Source organism: Apium graveolens, chromosome 7 (genome assembly GCF_009905375.1).
Source record: "Apium graveolens cultivar Ventura chromosome 7, ASM990537v1, whole genome shotgun sequence".
In the NCBI taxonomy this organism is placed as follows: Eukaryota; Viridiplantae; Streptophyta; class Magnoliopsida; order Apiales; family Apiaceae; genus Apium; species Apium graveolens.
In genome coordinates, this window is record NC_133653.1 from 68,172,789 (window position 1) to 68,182,670 (window position 9,882).

Consider the following 9,882-nt stretch of genomic DNA (forward strand, 5'->3'; position numbering starts at 1 on the left):
GGTCTCAGCGCCTGGTTACACGTATTACGAAGTGATAATTATGATAGTTTAATAAAAAGCTCCCGTTTATCGAAAATACGGGTTTTATTGATTTACCGAAACGAATATTGTATCGAAAATGTTGCGCCGGGACCCGCGCAGGACAAACCGTATGCCGGATCGAAAAAGTCGAAACATGGAAAATGCTCGGAATATTACAATTAGGTTAGGAAGGAGTTCTCGAAAGAGTTTCGGGTTCCAAAAACGTAACCACGGTTGACGTTGATTGGTTCCCGTCTTTATAAAATAGATTTTAAATACTCGGAAAAAGATTTTATAAATTTCATATGATTCATATAAATTCATAAATCAACGTAAAAATAATTAGGAAGATATGACAATTATCTTTATTTTATTTTGGACATATAAAAATTAAAATACTCAATTAATAATATTTTTAAATATCCAAACACCGATAACACTTAACTAATAATTCACAGAATAGATACTGAACACACATAATAATTATTTAATAGCAAAAATAATTACACGATATATCTCGGATATTACAAGTATCATATTTGTGTGTTTTAGTATCTGGAAATCAACAAGGGATGGTTTACAAAGAATAAGGCTTACGGCTCAAAGATCAAAGGATGTGGCTCAGGTTCAAGGCTGAATGATTCAAAGTACTTACAATATAAAACAGAGCTATTTTGAATACTTAACAATGTTTCACGAGAGAATTTAGAAACATTTGCATTATATCTCGAAAAAGGTTTAGGAGTACTTGCCTTATCACAATCGATTCCAACTTCACTTGTACTTGTCTAATGACTTTATTCAACAACCACTCGTCTACTTTTCTATGTCTTGCCTCTATTCACTAATCACTTGCTTTCCTTTTCTACGCCTTGTCTACTCTTCTAGGAATCATAAGTATCTATCAATATTCATCTTACATTATTCTAATCGCCACATGGACGTCATAAAGTTTCATCTACCCTTCGTTTCACCCAAATCCCATTAACGGATTAACAGTTATGCTAAAAATAAATAAACACTGATCACATATATAACACCCTCCAAATCCGGGGTATAGATTTGGGGCATTATTAACAACAATTACCAACTATACCGGCACAAGCGGAATATTAATATAATAATTACCCCGAACTATCACTACTCAGGATCTTTTAAGGGTTGAGGTTGGAAACAAGAATCATGCACTACACTTTATTACAAACCCAACTAAATAAAAACCTGTCTCAAGAACTCTCTTTATTACAAAACTTTATTCTATCTACAGTTTCACTACGCGATCTTTTATTCAACTACACAAAACTCTTATTCAACCCAACATCACTACTTATCCTGCTACACCTGATCTGGCAATTCAAAGCTCTCTTCGGGAATAGGAAGGAACACTCTTGGTATAAGAGGGTCCCGCTGCTTGACTCGCTTCTTGACTATGCGGGTCCTGATGGGTTTCATTCTCTACCTTAACTGTAAAACAATAGGAGTGACAATAAAAGAAATGAGCCAAAATTGCTCAACAAGCCTGCAACAATTTATATATATATATATTATAAAGAGAGAGAAATAAAGAGAAATAAATAAACCAATAAGCTGCTGGTTTGAACAACCATCAGTATCTGTATATGATAATAATTTGCCAATGATGGCGAGTGCCAAATGAACAAGACTGGAAACAAGAACCAACATATGCACTATAATCTGCTGATCAGTCAGAATATAGTGCGGATCTATACCCAACTGCATAGACCCAACCAAAATAAGGAGTACTCAGGCAACTATGGCCTATTAATTAATGGTCTGGGAAAAACCCAGCCTGTATAGTAACCATCCAGTCCAAGGCTGAGCATCCGGAACAATCGGTATGCTATTGATATATCCCAACACCAGGATATACCAGAATATATATAGGGTAAAGGAATTGAAATATGAACAGGGAATTCAATAAATTGGGTAAATCAAGAATTGAAATGAAACGGAACAAGTGATATAAATGGGTAACAGTGTATATGAACAATAATTATCAAAGAGAATTGATACGATAGAAAGGAAATATAAATCACTATTCTGAATTTAGAATAGGGGAAAAACTTGCCTTGCGCGTACTCAACCTGGTTTAACTTACTGCCTTCTGACCCTAGCTTGCTCTGCCTTGCTAACACTGAACAAATCATGGAAAGATAGGTGTTTAGATAATTTACTATATACGTGTATCTTGAATTGATATCACGCAACCTTATCAGTCTACCCATGCGTTTCTATCTGACTCGCATATATATATATATATTTATACAACACATTTATGCACATAATCACATATAACACGTAACACATAAAGCACATAATTAATTTCTAGATTTATAATTATTTTTAGAATCAATTCTAGGCTTATACCTGCATTACTAGTCTTATCTGATTTTATTATAATTTTTCGGGATTTACTCGGCTCAATTATATCCCTACTAGGACCTACGAACTATCAATTATCACCAAACCACTCTTTTTCAGAAGAAATTATAACTTACAACCATTTTTATTGGATTCGTCTCATTTTTCTGAGTCTAGGGGTCTTCGTTTCACTTAAATCGGACTAACGGTTGAATTGTTATGAATTAAACACTGATAATTCAATTTATTATTCAATATAGATAATTATTACAACCTTTTAAATCCTAAAATAATTTTTAAATAATTATTTAAGAAAAATCAAAGTCAAAAATAATTTTTTTTATAATTTTTGGAGTTAAAATGAAGAAGTTACGATTTATTGAAAATTATGTGATTAATTATCGAAATAATTAATCACCTTTTTAAATATTGAATAAATAAATAACTAATAAATAATTAATAATTGCCTATTGAATAATCTAAAATAATAAATCTCTAATTATCAGGATTAATCACAATTTATTATAATATTTATAACGTATCGATATTTATTCCATTAGATCGATTATTTACAAATAATCGATCGATTCTATTAACAGATACGCTATTTATCGAATATCTACTATGTGTTCGAATTATAATCTAACTCAACGATTACTCACTCGTATAAATACGAGCTACTCGCCATTCTCATATAATTATCGAACTATTACATTATTACTGAAACTTATACGATTCGTTAATCAATTAATTATCGGTATTTAATTATACGATACAAATAATCACTACAATATTATTCGAATAACTATCGCTCGAATAATAATTCCCATTATCGAATCATTACTCGTAATAATAACTAATTATCGAATTATTAATCATATTATTTAATTATTTTTAATCCTTATTTATTAATTAATTACCTAATTATTAATTAATTACCTAATTATTAATTAATTAGATAACTAATAAATAATTAGATAAATAATTAAATAATTAATTAAATAATTAAATTCGAATTTATAAATTAATAAAATAATTTAGAAATTAATAATACTATTTTTCAGAATATAAAACTAATTTTTAATTAATTATTAGAATTAATAAAATGATTTTCTGATTTATAAAATATAAATTAAATAATAGAAAATCCAGAAACAAAAATCTGGAAATGGTTTCAGGGTTGAGGGGATCAAACCCGGGTCGTTTCCGGGTTGCAAACCGGGTCGACCTCGGGTTATCGGGTCATGAAGAACAGCCGTCACCGTCCCAGAATCCGGCGACGACGACGGGTTCCGGCGAGGCGAAAAACGAGCCTCCTGATCATCGTTTCTCCTCCTTTTTGACTCCGTTCGATTCCCTAGAGTTTCAGCCGTCGACCCACAGCGTCACCACCATCAGATAATCCCCCCTCCGCCATCTCCGACCATAAGTCGAAGTTCTCCGATGAACTTCATCGGAAAACCGAGTTCCTCCAAACGTTAACCAAATTTGACGAAACTGGTGTCAATCGACTCCAAAATCAACGATCTAAACGACTCTAACAACCAAAACATCAAACAACACACAGAAAATCAAACCCGAATTCGCGATTAAAACCCGAAAATAACAACTTTCAATTCGATCAATCAAACGTTAAAAAGAATCACATAATTGAAAACTACAGATCATAAGCTTCAAAACGAATACTCACACGCTCGATTTGGACTCCGGAATCACGATCAAAATCGCCTTTGATCCTCCTGCTCTGTTCTTCACAAACCCTAACCCTAATTCCCTTTCTTTTTCTTTTTCTTTTTTTTTTCTGATTTTTAATTGTAATTAACTGATTTAATTAATAATAATTCAGGTATTTATATTTATGAAAATAATACCCCTAAGTAAAATTAAGGGTCTAATTACACTCCTAATAAAAATATTTGGCCCCAATTTTTATAATTTTTGGGTATTAATAATGAATTTTTAAATATCCAATAAATACAAAATAAATACTAAAAATTCCCAAAAATTATGAAAAATACAAAAATACAAAGAAAAATGATATATGATAATTTCATAATCATATAAAAATAAGAATGTGATTTTTGTGGGGTTTTTGGTACCCGAAGGGGTCCGGAAAAGTCATTTTTCGCGAAAAAGGTCAATTTATAAAACGTCTAGGGGTTCAGAATAGCGATACGGTATAGGGCATTTTTGGCAAAATAGGGCCAATGATTTTGTTTGAAATACGGGCTTTTAAAACATAGTTTTGAGCTGTACAGGTTTTGATATAATATATATAACTGACGATAGAACGCTCAATAAATATCCAAAACACGTTTGGATCAAAACAACCAACACATAACACATAGCAGTTAGGGTTCAACGACTTAACACATTTAATCACATAATAATACACATAATTTATTATTATTATAATATAATACAAGCGTAATTCCTCGGTCGTTACAACATAGTCCGACAACCAAACAAACGAGTCACATATAACACATAACACGTCAAACAATCAATGAAATTTTATTTATAAGGAAGTCTCGGGTCATAAACAGTCTTTCGGGTATTTAATATAATTTTTAAAACATTTTTCGGAGTCAAAACGGGTCGTTGGATCAGTTTTAAAGCAATAAACAGGGTTCGGTTGGCCAAATCTGGCTTCAGAATAATTTTATAATAATTATCGAGCCTTGAAAACAATTTAAAATAATATTTTAAAGCTCGAAACTATTTTTCGGAATTTTTTAAATCATTTAAAAATAATTAAATCTAATTAAATAATTAACTAAAATTAATTAATAAATTAATAAATTAAATTAATCAATTAATATTTAAATTAATTGATCAATTAATTAATTAGTTATTAATTGAAGTTAATTAATTAAGTAATTTAGATTTATTTTTAAACTAAAAATGATTTTTAGAATTTAAAATAATGATTTTTGGAATTTACGGAAATTAAAAACAATTTTGAAAATAATTTATATAAAGAAATCCGAATTTTGAAAGAATTCAAAACAGGAATCCAGAATTTGTAAGGTTCTGGAAACTTTGGGGGCTAAAGTGCAAAAACAGGGAGCAAGAATTGATTTTACCAAAAATCTGGATCAAAACCGGATCAAACCCCGGGTCAAAATTGACCCGAATGGGTCACCTGGGTTTTGAAGAACACAGACGGCCGGAAAAGAATCCGACGAGGCTAATTCAGACAAATACGGAATCGTTTGATTCGTTTCTACACTCCAATCAATTCCTTAACACAACAGCAACTCAGAGATTGGTTCAGTTCGGGTTTATTACCCCTGGACAGTGTTTTCCGGCGAAACTCAATAGAATTCCGGCGAGCTCGAATAAAAACCGGCGAGCTCGATTACGGGTTTTCCAGGAATCAGTTGTTACACAAATATACATAAATCGACTCCCCATTCAACAAGGAACACAACCCATGTAACAGAACCAGCTAATAACCCCTAATCAAGAAATACCTAAAACCGATCAAGAACATTCAAAATAATTAAAAACCCTCATTTATATAATCCGAAGATCAAACTCATATTCAACCATGTTATTGAACTCCAAATTTGAAGTATAATATACCAAAATGATCAGCATCAAAAACTCTACAACATGGAAGTATCAAATCATTCAAACAATCATCCGTATAAAAATTCATAATTTAAATCATTAATAATTCGAATTAAAAATAGTTTGTAGAGAATTACCACTTGATTCTGAAGTGTTTTTGATGAAAGATTCTCAAAGTACAAATCAACAGCTTCGTTTTGAGTATAAGCACGCCAAAATCCAGTATTGATAACGCCTCCGGATTTGATATTGATTACGAAGAACAAAATATAATTATAGTATTTTCTCTGTAAATACTGTTTGCAAATGATTTCCAGTACGAAATAAAATATGGTAAAGGCTATTTATAATTACGGAAAATTAGTATCCCGTTGGATCATCCCGGATATAAAATAGTACGTTTCTTTATAAAAACAGATCCAAAGGGTACCGGTTTTCGGGATAATTATCCAAATATGTACAATTTGTACAACGGTCTTGGTCTCAGCGCCTGGTTACACGTATTACGAGGTGATAATTATAATAGTTTAATAAAAAGATTCCGTTTATCGAAAATACGAGTTTTATTGATTCACCGAAACAAATTTTGTATCGAAAATATTGTGCCGGGACCCGCACGGGAAAAACGTACGCCGGATCGAAAAAGTCAAAACATGGAAAATGCTCGGAATATTGCAATTAGGTTAGGAAGGAGTTTTTGGAAGAGTTTTGGGTTATAAAAACGTAAAAATAGTTGAGGTCCGCTGGTTCCCGATTATACAAAATAATTTATAAATACTCGGAAAAATAATTTATTTAATCCATAAATCATTTATAAAATCATAAATCAACATAAAAATTGATAGAAAAGTATCACAATTATTTATACTTTATTTTGGACTTACAAAAATTAAAATACTCAAATTATATAATTTTTACATATCCAAACACAGATAATTCACAAATAATTCACCAAAAATTCATATAATAATCACATAGTATTTATTTATTAACAAAATAATTACACGTTATATCCCAGATATTACACTGCAGGCGCCCGCTTGCAGGAGGAGGCGCCCGCCTGCTGGTGGAGGCGGCCGCCTGCTGGTGGAGGCGGCCGCCTGCTGGTGGAGGCGCCTGCCTGCTGGTGGAGGCGGCCGCGTGCTGATGTGCGGCTGACTTCGCTGAAAAAGCCTTTTTTGAGTGGAATTTGACGATTTTAAGGGTCCAGGTCCAATATGGGCTTATATATACTTAAAAAAAAGGTTTTCATCATCCGGGAAGTTTGGGAGATCAAGGAGAAGACCTAGAAGCACAAAACAACTCTGAAAAAGAAGATCTTGTTTTCCACTTGTGATTCTTTGAATTAGTTGTACCTTTGGATGCTCGTTTTCGTTCTTGTTGAACCTAAATCTCGTTTATTCGTACTTTGATTATTATTCAGTTTAATAAGACCTTGCTTATACCATGCTTTCATTGGAACCCATGGTGACGATGAGATCAATTATGAACTAATCGTTGTCATGGGATTCTAGCGGATTTACTTATGGATTTCAATAGTTAATTGTTTTGATATCTTGGTGTGTGGTGATTGATTGATATCCTAGTATTAGTTGTGCTTATTCGTCTTATGTGCGTAGCTAACATATAAGATATCGTGTTAATCTCTATTGAAGCGATGGTGAATTTAGAGATTGGGAACTTGTCATGCTAGCATAGGTTCATGTAATTGTTATGCATGATTCGTAGGTAATTTTAACCATCTTACTTGCCCTATGTAATCAAGATAGATAACTTATGCTTAAACCGTTATGTTTTCAAATTCTATAGACATATAGGGTCTCAATATAATTGGTGCCTATTCAGCTTCTATCTCTTTTGTGGATGTCTGGTAGAATGGTACTCGTGCAACGAAAGTTGGCGTTTATCAGTTTCGTGTTATCTGATTAGTGTCATCACCATCACATGCTAAGGTTAAGAACAATGACTTTGAATGGAGTGGTAATGAAGTTAGGATCCCATGTTTGTCATATATAATAATTCAACCTCATTTTTCTTAGTTAATGCTATTTAGTATAATCTCTTAGTTTAATAAAAACCCAATTTGTTATTTGTCTTAGCATTGAGCGATAACCATACATTGTTGGATAGGTGCATAAATTGAACTTAACCTAAACCAGTCTCTGTGGGAACGGATCTGATTTATATCTTATACTACTTGCGAACGCGTATACTTGTGTGAATTTTAACGCGTGTTTTCGCCCTAACAAGTTTTTGGCGCCGCTGCCGGGGACTTGGTGTTAATTTTTAGTTTATGTGCTTGTAATCAGTGGTCGTTAAAGTTCACTGACTCGGATTCTTTTACTTTCACGGTTTATTTGTTTGTGTTTCAGGTACTCATTATAATGGGAGATCCGACAGCATGAACGAAAGCCTTGATGGATTTTTCTCAACCCAAGATCAATGACATTCAATCTAGCATTGTCTGGCCAGCTATCACAGCTAATACCTTTGAGATCAAGCCTGGCATAATTCAATGGGTGCAGAATTTAATCCAGTTTGGGGGTTCTCCAACTGAAGATCCCAATACGCACATTAGGGATTTTATTGAGATCTATGACACCTTCAGGTTTAATGGTGTTTTTGAAGATGCTGTAAAGCTGAGACTGTTCCCATTCTCTCTGAGGGACAAGGCTAAGAGCTGGTTACACTCTCTACCAGCTGGTTCGATTATTACTTGGGAAGATCTTGCTCAGAAGTTTCTTACTAAATTCTTCCCTATGGCGAAGATAGCTGCACTCAGGAATGTCATTACTCAATTTGCGCAGCAAATGGGAGAATCGCTATGTGAAGCTTAGGAGCGCTACAAGGAGATGCTTAGGAAGTGTCCTCATCATGGAATGCCTGATTGGATGATCATCAATTGTTTTTATAATAGGTTGGGAGCACAGTCCAGACCCATACTCGATGCAGCATCAGGCGGAACATTATGGGCAAAGAGCTATGAGGAAGCTTATGATCTAATTGAACTGATGGCTGCTAATGAATATCAGTATCCAACCCAGAGATATCCACAGGGCAAGGTAGCAGGAGTTCTTGAAGTGGATACAGCTACGACTATCACTGCTCAACTAAAGGCATTGTCTATGAAGATCAATTCTCTGGCTAACTATGGTGTTAAGCAGATAATTAGTGTTTGTGGGCTGTGTGCAGGTCCGCATGTGACGGAGTAATGCATTATATCTAGTGACTCAGCTCAGTTTGTGAGCAACTTTCATAGATCGCAGCAACCAGTTCCAGACACTTATCATCCTGACAACTGGAATCATCCTAACTTCAGTTGGAGCAACAATCAGAATGTGATGCAACAGCCGTTTGGAAATAAACTATTCAACCCTCCTGGTTTTTAGCAACAAATTACACCAAAACAACAAACTCATGGTGCATGTCTATCTTCAAATGAAAATCTAAATTGGAGGAGTTGTGGCTTATGTACAAAAACCAGACTCTTTTATGCCAAAGCCAGGCTGTTTCTATCAAGGCTCTGGAGAACCAAATAGGGCAAATTGCTAATGCCTTATTGAATTGACCACCAAGAACGCTTCCTAGTGATACAAAAATAAATCTAGGCAAGAGGGAAGTTGAAGAACAGGTGAACGCCATCACCTTAAGGTCTGGAAAGGTCGCAAGCCCCCAAATTCAGCAAGACAAAGAGCCTGAAAAATCTCAAGTTTCAGAAAATACAGTTGTGGCTGAAGAAGAAGTGCAGAAGAAAACAGAGGTGGTACCAAGGAAGACTACTGTGGAACACACTCCTCCTGAGGGTAATACAGGGTAGAAATAGATCTATCCCCCACCTTCTTTTCCTAAGAGGCTGTAGAAGAAAAAGCTGGATAAGCAGTTTGAGAAGTTTTTGGAGGTGTT

General features: G+C 33.8%; 1 non-coding gene across 1 annotated transcript; it reads right to left on the reverse strand.

Moving 5' to 3' along the window:
* Window positions 1-8,753: 8,753 nt before the first annotated feature.
* On the reverse strand, window positions 8,754-8,860 carry LOC141675623 (small nucleolar RNA R71). The gene has a single exon (XR_012556266.1). It is a non-coding gene; the product is annotated as a small nucleolar RNA R71 (small nucleolar RNA).
* Window positions 8,861-9,882: the final 1,022 nt, after the last annotated feature.